Below are 8851 nucleotides of genomic sequence, written 5' to 3'. Positions count from 1 at the left end.
ATTACCTAGGTTCAAATTCTCATTTTGTCATGAGCAAGTTATTTAACTTCTCTATGCTTCCATTCCCCATTAGCAAAATTGATAACATTTCTTATCTCATAGGGTTATTATGAGTATTAAATAAATGATTTGGTATCTGGTAGGTGCTGAATAAATAGTAACTATTTTCTAAAAGATTTCAATTAATCCTATGATTTTAAAAGTTACCTAATTGTTGATGATTTCAAAATGTGTACATTCAGCCCTGATATTTCCCTAAACTCAAGACTTACAGAGCCAACTGATCACTTGGTTGTTTTATTCTTTAGGTATGTAATGAGTTTCTTAAACTTAGCAGGACTAAGCATAACTATTAGCCCAATCCAAGTCTTCCTCCTCTAAGAAAATGACAACACCACTCAAGCCAAAACCCACCAGCCTTGATTTATTTTGATACTTCCTTTCCACATCCAGCCTGATAAATTCTACATCAAAAAGGTGTCCCAGATATGACCATTGCTCCCTAACTCCATTCCAGTAAGCAACATCTCTCAGCTGGACCACCATCACAAATGTTCAGCTGTTCTCCCTTACTCCCTTACTATTTTGGTCTATGCTTCCATTCCCCATTACCTAGATTCAGCAGTGACAGAATAAGTCAATCCTATCCAATATAAATCCAATCATTACCCCGCCCCCACACCCTATTTCAGCTTGCTTAAAATCATCGTATGGCTCCCCACAGCAAACTCCTCTCCTTGGAGTGGAAAGCCTCCATAGGTGATCTGGCCCCTGTTTACTTCCCCAAGCTCCTCTCCCTTCTGCATTCACTTTCACTCACTATAATCCAGCCACAGGCCTTCTTTCTGGGTTTCAAACATGTAAGCTCATTCTTACCCCACAGCAGTTGCACTGCCAGCTTGGAATGACTTAACCCCAGATCTTTGCATGGCTGACTCCTCCTCTTTCAGGTCCAGATTCAAAAAGTGACCACTTCATCAGAAATGCCCATCTTGACCACCCTACTTAAAACTGCCCGGCCTCCAACTGATTATCATTTTATTTTATTTTATTTTATTGTACTTATCAATATTTAAAATATTCATATCTGTTTTTTGTCTGTCTCCTTCTACTGTAAGTAAACTCTTTGAGGACAATAGTATTGTATTATTTTTATATTCCCCAGAACAGTACTTGACACTCACACAATCAGTTCCCAATACCGAATCATTAACTAACTGACTGCTAGACACTGTTCTAAGGCCTTTATATGCAGCACCTCATTTCATTCCCCACAGAGCTATATAATTTCCATATTATAGATAACAAAACCTAGACACAAAGCTAATAACTGGCAAAAGTGGAATTCAAAATTAACTCATTTGCCATTTTATCCTCCATTGCTTAATACATTGTTGAATGTTGAATAAACATTTGTTTAAAGGAGAGATGTATGAAACATCAAAAACAATTCAAAAGAATTATTTTAAAAAAGTAAAAAGTGCCACTTTTAGTCTCGCACACCATCAAATGAACTTTAGAAGGTCAGAATTGGGTTTCAGTATTCACACCACAATAGGATCTATACAAAAGTTATTGTTTGGACTTCCTGTAAAATGCCTCAGGACACAATGATGGTGAAAAAGACTATAAAAATGTAAAGTTGCTCTTCACACCTTTACTTAGTACTATTGTCTCTTGTTTGTCAAGTAGTAGCCTAGGAAATACCGTGAAGCTTTACATAATTCAGTTTTGGAGAAGCATAAATCTGATTCATCAGAGAAAAATAAAGGAGACTTTCAGAAAGAAAACCAAAATTCAGAGATCCCATCTGTTGTATCCTGTATATTTATATATCAGAAATCCACATGGTATATGGTCCCTATGGCAGTAGGTGACTTATCTTTTCCCAAGATGTGCTCCCACCAGAAACACAAATAACCCTGGTGGGAGCTGTTGTGCAGTGAGTTCCAGGAAAGAGAGGACCCTAAAGTGCACATGGAGGGCATTGCTGGCCTGAAAGACAGAGGTCTGGAAAACTTGTAAGGGGCTCAGTTTTATTTTTATCACTTAAAAAACAACTTTATACAATTACAAAATAATTTATAAATTATAACATATGAAATCACTTTTCTAAACCCCCAGCTCTGGCGTTTTAAGCTTAGAAGGCTACTAAACCTTCTAGGAAATGGAACTATTGATTCTCTCACTGACTGAGGTGTGATTGGTTTCCAAGCTGCAAGGTAACTCGGCCCTTAGGTCTGTGGCTAAGGAATAATGGAGCCAAGAATAATAAGAGACAGACTAGTATAAGGCAAATAGAAGAGGCAAAATAGGGTAGTGGTTAAAGCACACAGGTGTTGGCATCAGAGGTATCTCTATCCAGAGTCTGCCTTTCATAGCCTCATGGCTTCGCCCAGATCCTCTCAGATCTCTCTTCTCTTTCTGTGCACTCCTCTCCAGCTTCAATGTTGGTTTTGTTAGGTAAGCTAGTCAGACATGAGCAACAAAGGGAACAAAGGAATAGAGGCTCACCCAAAGAACACCCCAGTGGCAGTAGAATTCTAGGTACCACATGCGCACTAGGCAAAGAGTTATATAGCAGCCAAGTGTCAATCAAAATGACCTCACTTGCCAATCACCTAGGAATGCCTTTGGAACCACCCACCACAGTCCTAATATAATGCAGACATCCTACTTCTGGGTCCTTTTGCGTGGCTTTTTTGTGGCCGCCTTGTGTTAGTTATTGTGGTTTATAGCGCTCTGTCATAGCTCTTCACTAGGACCATGTGCCTCCTTGGGGAATTCTTTGTCTTTCTCAAATACACTTTTAATAAATCTTTTCTAAATTTCACTGACCTGTGATTTCATTGCATCAACGAGGAAGAACCAAGGAAATATACTAACTAAATTTCTGCATTATCATCCCTCTCCCTCCCCACCGCCATTGGAGCAACACCAAACTCCATTCAGCCCTAATGATAACAGTTTTGTCTCCAACTTGCCCACATATGAGACTGTTCTTCAGGCTCCTTTTAGGCTACTGGAGCCCCTTGTCCCCCCTTCCCCAAACCCTGGAACTGCCATTCTAATGGTGGAGAATGGGTGGCTGAGGAAAGCCCAGCTTTTGTTCTCCAGGCCAGAATAGACCCTAAGGCATGCTTATACCCCACATGTCCCCATGGGATCAGGCAGAAGTCAGTTTCTGTGAGTCCTCGCCTGAATTCTCACCCTTACTTCACTTCTTCCCCTGCTCTGTCAAGCTTTCCCCAGGCCTTCTTGGTTTTGTTAGACAGAGAGATAGACAAGAGCAATGGGAGAATGAAGGCCCAATCCAGAAACCTCCCTTAGGACCTCCCCAAATTACCTCTTTTACAGTTAAAAATTACCATTACATTCTAGAATACAAGGAAGTAAAAGCCACAAAAATAACCACTGGTTTAGTCTGGCCACAAGCGCTTGTGCAGTTATTACACATACTGACATTCCTTAACCTTAGCCTTGTTATACCATGATTATATTACACATATGCCGGGAAGTTCATGAATCCAATTATAACACATTGAATTCTGGGTAACCGCATGCACAATACATAAAGAGTTATGTAACAGCTAAATGTCACTCAATTGACCTCACATGCCTATCATCTAGCCCTACCCCTGTAACCACTCAGCAAGGGCCAATATAAGGTATACTTCCCGAATTCTGTGGAGCTACGGCCATCTCTGGCCTAGCCTGTTTTTTTCTTGAAACGTACTTTAATAAATCTTACTTTTCCTAAATTTCATTGATCTGTAATTCCTTACTGTGTCAGGGGAAAGAAGCGAGCTCTCTCAGCGCCCTCCAGCGGCGACAGTTTTCCTGGGCGTATTACCTTAATATATCATTTGCATGTCGATCCTTATATTAGGATATGCTCTGGGAAACCAGCGTAATCAATAAACTACCTCAAAGGTTGGTGTTGGGAATTAAATGAAATATCATTGCACCTAGGAACTGTGCTGAGCACATAATGGGCTCTTGATAAATGGCAACTACTACTTTTTATTTTTTTAAAGAAGGGAACTGAAAGTCTGCTCACCATTGTAGCCCTTTAGAGATCAAATTTTGGGCCCTCGTGATGGAATACACCTGACAAATGAAGTTCTTGTCCAGCCAAACTAATGGTTCTGATTCTTTCTGAGCAGGGTCCTTGTTGTAGGTAACATTCTACCCCACCACCAAAAAAACTGCATGGAAGGAATGCAATAAATTTAGATGACAAAACACCACTGGTTTTGAAGCCATATTTATCCGAAGTTTAAATTTATATCTGCCACTTACTAGTTTAGCTATTTGATCACAGGTAAATTGTTCAACCTCTCTAAGTCTTAGGTTCCTCATCTATAAAATGGAGAAAAAATTCCCACCAATTTTGCTGAGTTGTGAAGATCATACAATGTTTATTGAATCGGGGACAGATCCATGTATTAGTTAAGAGCAAGACGCTGAAGTAAGACTACCTAGGCTCCAAGCTCTGCTTCTTGCTAACTGTGTTAGGGTTCTCCAGAGAGGGGTTAAAAAAATAGGAGATAGATGGATGATGGATAGATGATGATGATGATGATGATGATGATGATGATGATGATGATAGAGAGATAGAGAGATAGAGAGATAGAGAGATATTAGTTATAAGGAAATGGCTCACACAATTATGGAGGCTGAAAAGTCCAGACCCACACAATGGTGCAATTTCTAGTCCAAGATTGAGTCTGAAGTCAGAAGACCAATGTCCCAGCTCAAAGACAGTCAGGCAGAGAGGGAATACTTTCTTACTCAGGCTTTTTGTACTTAGGCCTTGAATTGGATAAGGTCCACCCACACTGAGAAGGGCTATTTTCTTTGTTCAGTATTTTAGTCCTTTCAGGCTGCTATAACAAAAACATCAGACTGGGTAGCTTATAAACAACAGAAATTCATGTCTTACAATTCTGGAGGCTGGGAAGTCCAAGATCGAGGCAGTGGCAGATTTCAATGTCTAGTAAGTGTCCAATTCCTGGTTCATAGATGGCCTTTCTTCTGCTATGTCCTCACATGGTACAATGGACAAGAGAGCTTCCTGTGGTCTACATTCATGACCTAATCATCTCTCAAAAGCCTCACCCAAATACCATCACATTGGGTGTTAGGATTTAACATAAGTATTTGGGGACCTGGAAGACACAAACATCCAGTCTATAGCCCTCAGTCTACTTATTCAAATGTTAATCTCATCCAGCAACACCCTCACAGACACACCTAGAAATAATGTTTAACCAGATATCTGGTCACCAAGTTGCCCATTCAAGTTGACACACTAACTGTGCAAACCTGGAGAAGTAACCTACCCTCTGTGATACTTACTAGAAGACTAAAGACAGAGGGTAGTTCTGTAAACTGAACAAATTCAAATATATATAAAGTACCTATAATAGTCCTTGGCATATAGTAAGTACTCAATAAATGTTAGTAAATGTTAATAACATTGCCTCTCTGACAGAGTAGAAATTCAGGAAATGTTAGGTCCCTTCCCCTTACAAATAGAGAAAGAACATTACGACTATAAATTTGAAAACTACTCTCTTACAGACACTTTGAAGAGAATGATGACCGAAATTTCTTTGAGTGCATAATAAGAATAGTGGTTTAAATCTTAAAGCAGCACATAGTACTTAGTTTAGAGGTACAGATTTCAAGCTGTATCAGTAGATGCTGAAATGAATTATTGGGGTTATGGAAGCTCCTTTTCTGGAGTTATTTAAACTAGAAAAAAACATCTTGTGTCTAGAATAGCTTGAGTCTGATTTTGCCTCAAGTTAGGAAAGAGAAGTAAGTTATAATCTACCCACCCCAAAGTTTCCTTTTGTTAATTTTATCTCTTCAGCTTCCTGAGAATTTGAGCAAAAATATTAGAATACTATTTTCCTAACCATGCTCTTCCTTCCTTCATTTCTTTTGAAAGAAGTAAAGCAACTTTTTTTTTTTTCCAAATTAGAGGGTTACCCCTGTCCACTGCCTATGAATAAAGCAAACAACACTTTAGGTTATTGCTCCAGGGCTTGCTATCCTAGACACCTCATACAGGTGCCGCTTCTTCTAAAATGAGATGGTTCTTCAGAGATTTTATAACAGTTTTGTGTTACTGTAAACCACTGTCTGGATCTCTAGCCTGAGGTGTCTGAAAATACCTTTGTTTAATATATACTTTTCTTTGATGCGATATACTGATACAATTTAAAGATTTTTAAAATCATAAAGTGGTATTATTACGAGGATGTTAAGAAAATAGACTTTCAATTAGAAGAGGCTCCCACTGGCAAATATGCGACAGTTATGTCAAATATTATCAAAGTAAATAATGACAGAAACAAATTATAGACCATCAAATTAAATGAGAAACCATAAGTCTATAATTGACTTGTCATCTTAATCCTTGAAACAACATTTAAGATTTTAGTATCCCCACTTTACACCTGGGAAAACTGAGCTCAGAATGTTGAAGTAACCTTTCCAAGCTCAAATAGCTACCAAATAACAGTCTTTTTTTCTTCTATTTAAAAAAAAAGTTTCAAACTTACAGAAAAACCATAAATATGGTACGAAAAGCTATTTTCTTTCTTAACTATTGAGAGTTGTTGACCTATGTCCCATCACATCCAAATTCTTTTTAAAAAAGACATCTTCATACATAACCAAAACACAATCATTAATAACAGTAGTCCCATTAGGCAAATTGGAAAGAAGCACTTGAACCTAATATATAGTTAATATTTCCAAAATGCATATGAACAAAATATAGATAATATGTAAATATATCTATTCCCAAGCTTAGGTAAAATGAGTGATTATCCTAAGAACAATGGTAAAAGAATATCTCACAAAGACTTGTTCATTGATACAAGAATATATACAAATGAGAAGTCTATATAGTAAATTTGCATGTAAATATTTTGTTCATTAAATCTCTGAATTAACTTCAAATTTCATAAATATAAAGATGTAGAGTGAAGATATGACAATAGTGATGGACCATTATATAGTATATAGTATATAGATATTCTAAATATAAGTGACCATAAATTGTAACTATATTTTTGTCTAAAATACATAATTAGAAGGTAAGAACCTTAACATTCCTGGACATTTAACAGAACCTTCTACATTTATAGGTTAACCACTATTTTACATTTTTTTGGTTAGTAATATTCTCATTTTGTATCTTTTTATATAAATATATGAAAATATTTTATAATTAAAGATTTCAATCTATAGAAAAAGTACATGAATCATCAAAAAAAATTCCACCCAATCATACAACTGTCAAACTTCTGTAATATTTTAGAGACACAGAAACAGTTGTATAATTCCATGCTTATGGCAGTTCCTACTGGGCATGAGCAAAAGCAATGTTTCAGGCACTATAACCTCATTATTCTTTAATATTTAAATTTATATTCAGTGAATTTTCTGTATCCAAGTGTCAACTTCATTCATGTCAATAGTGTGGATGCTACTTCATTTTAAACATAACAGAGTTCCTGACTGGTATTCAACAAAATCCTCTACAGTATTTGTCTGATAACAGGTTCCCTATTAAACCTTTTTTAAAAAAATCTAGATTAGTTTCCATTCTTAAACATTATACATTCTGAAAATCCACAAAATCCAACGTACACATGCACATACACCACAGAGGACAAAGGAAAGGAGGGAGAGGAGGTAGGTGGTGAGAGACAGAATTGCAATGCCCAAGGGATGGCTGGCTATGAGTAGAAAGCTGTAAACAACTAAGCTACAAAAAAGTGAGATCCAACACTAGAATCATAGTTTCTCAATGGATTCTCAGAATTTACTATGTGGACTGTCATATGTGGGGTCATTTTAAAACCCCTGAAACAGGTCAGAGTAGACATTAACAGAAAGAAAGGAGCAATGTACCGAAAATCAAAGAAAAAGTCTACAAGTCAAATTAATATACTAGGAAAGAAAAGCAAAAGAGTCAACACAATCAAGGTGAAAAATATCTGCAAAAATAAGATTCTAGGTCAAAATCAGAGTAAATCTATATATTTTTCTAATCTGAGAACTATGAATTGCACTTTAAAAGTCATATAACTTCAAATATCTATGTATGTATATTTTAACTTTCTATATTATTTCCAACAAATATCATTATTTGGGAACAGAATGGTTCAGAGCAGTACTATCCAATGGGAATACAATTTAAGCTGCACTTGTAATTTTAAATTTCCTGTAGCCACATTGAAAGACAGCAAAAGAAACTAGTGAAATTAATTTTAATAATGTATTTTGTTTAACCCAATTTACCCACGATAATACATTTTCAAAATATAATCCATACAAAAATTTTTGAGATATTTTATATTCTTTTATTATTATTAAGGCTTTCATATCCAGTGTGTTTTACTCTTAGAATCAGCACATATGGATTTCACAGTAGCCATATTAGCCATATATCAAGTAGAACAAACACAATATAAAATTTTGGTGTCGAGGACCTGAATTTTTTTTTAGAGCAATTTTAGGTTAACAAAACTGAGAAGAAGATATAGAGATTTGTCATTAGCCTGCCCCAACACATGCATAAGTCTTCCCTATTATTAACATCACTCAACAGAATGGTACTTTTTTTTTTTTTAATTAGGGATAAAGCTACATCAACAGACACATCATAATCACCATAGTTTATAGTTTACCTCAAGGCCATAGTTTACTTTAGAGTCCACTCTTGGTGTTATACATTCTACTGTTTTGGACAAAAGTATGATAACATATATCTATCATTATAAATCATACAGAGCATTTTCACTGCCCTAAAAATCCTCTGTGCTCT

Source organism: Pteropus vampyrus, unplaced genomic scaffold (assembly GCF_000151845.1).
Source record: "Pteropus vampyrus isolate Shadow unplaced genomic scaffold, Pvam_2.0 Scaffold153, whole genome shotgun sequence".
Classification (NCBI taxonomy): Eukaryota; Metazoa; Chordata; class Mammalia; order Chiroptera; family Pteropodidae; genus Pteropus; species Pteropus vampyrus.
This window is presented reverse-complemented; position numbering follows the sequence as displayed.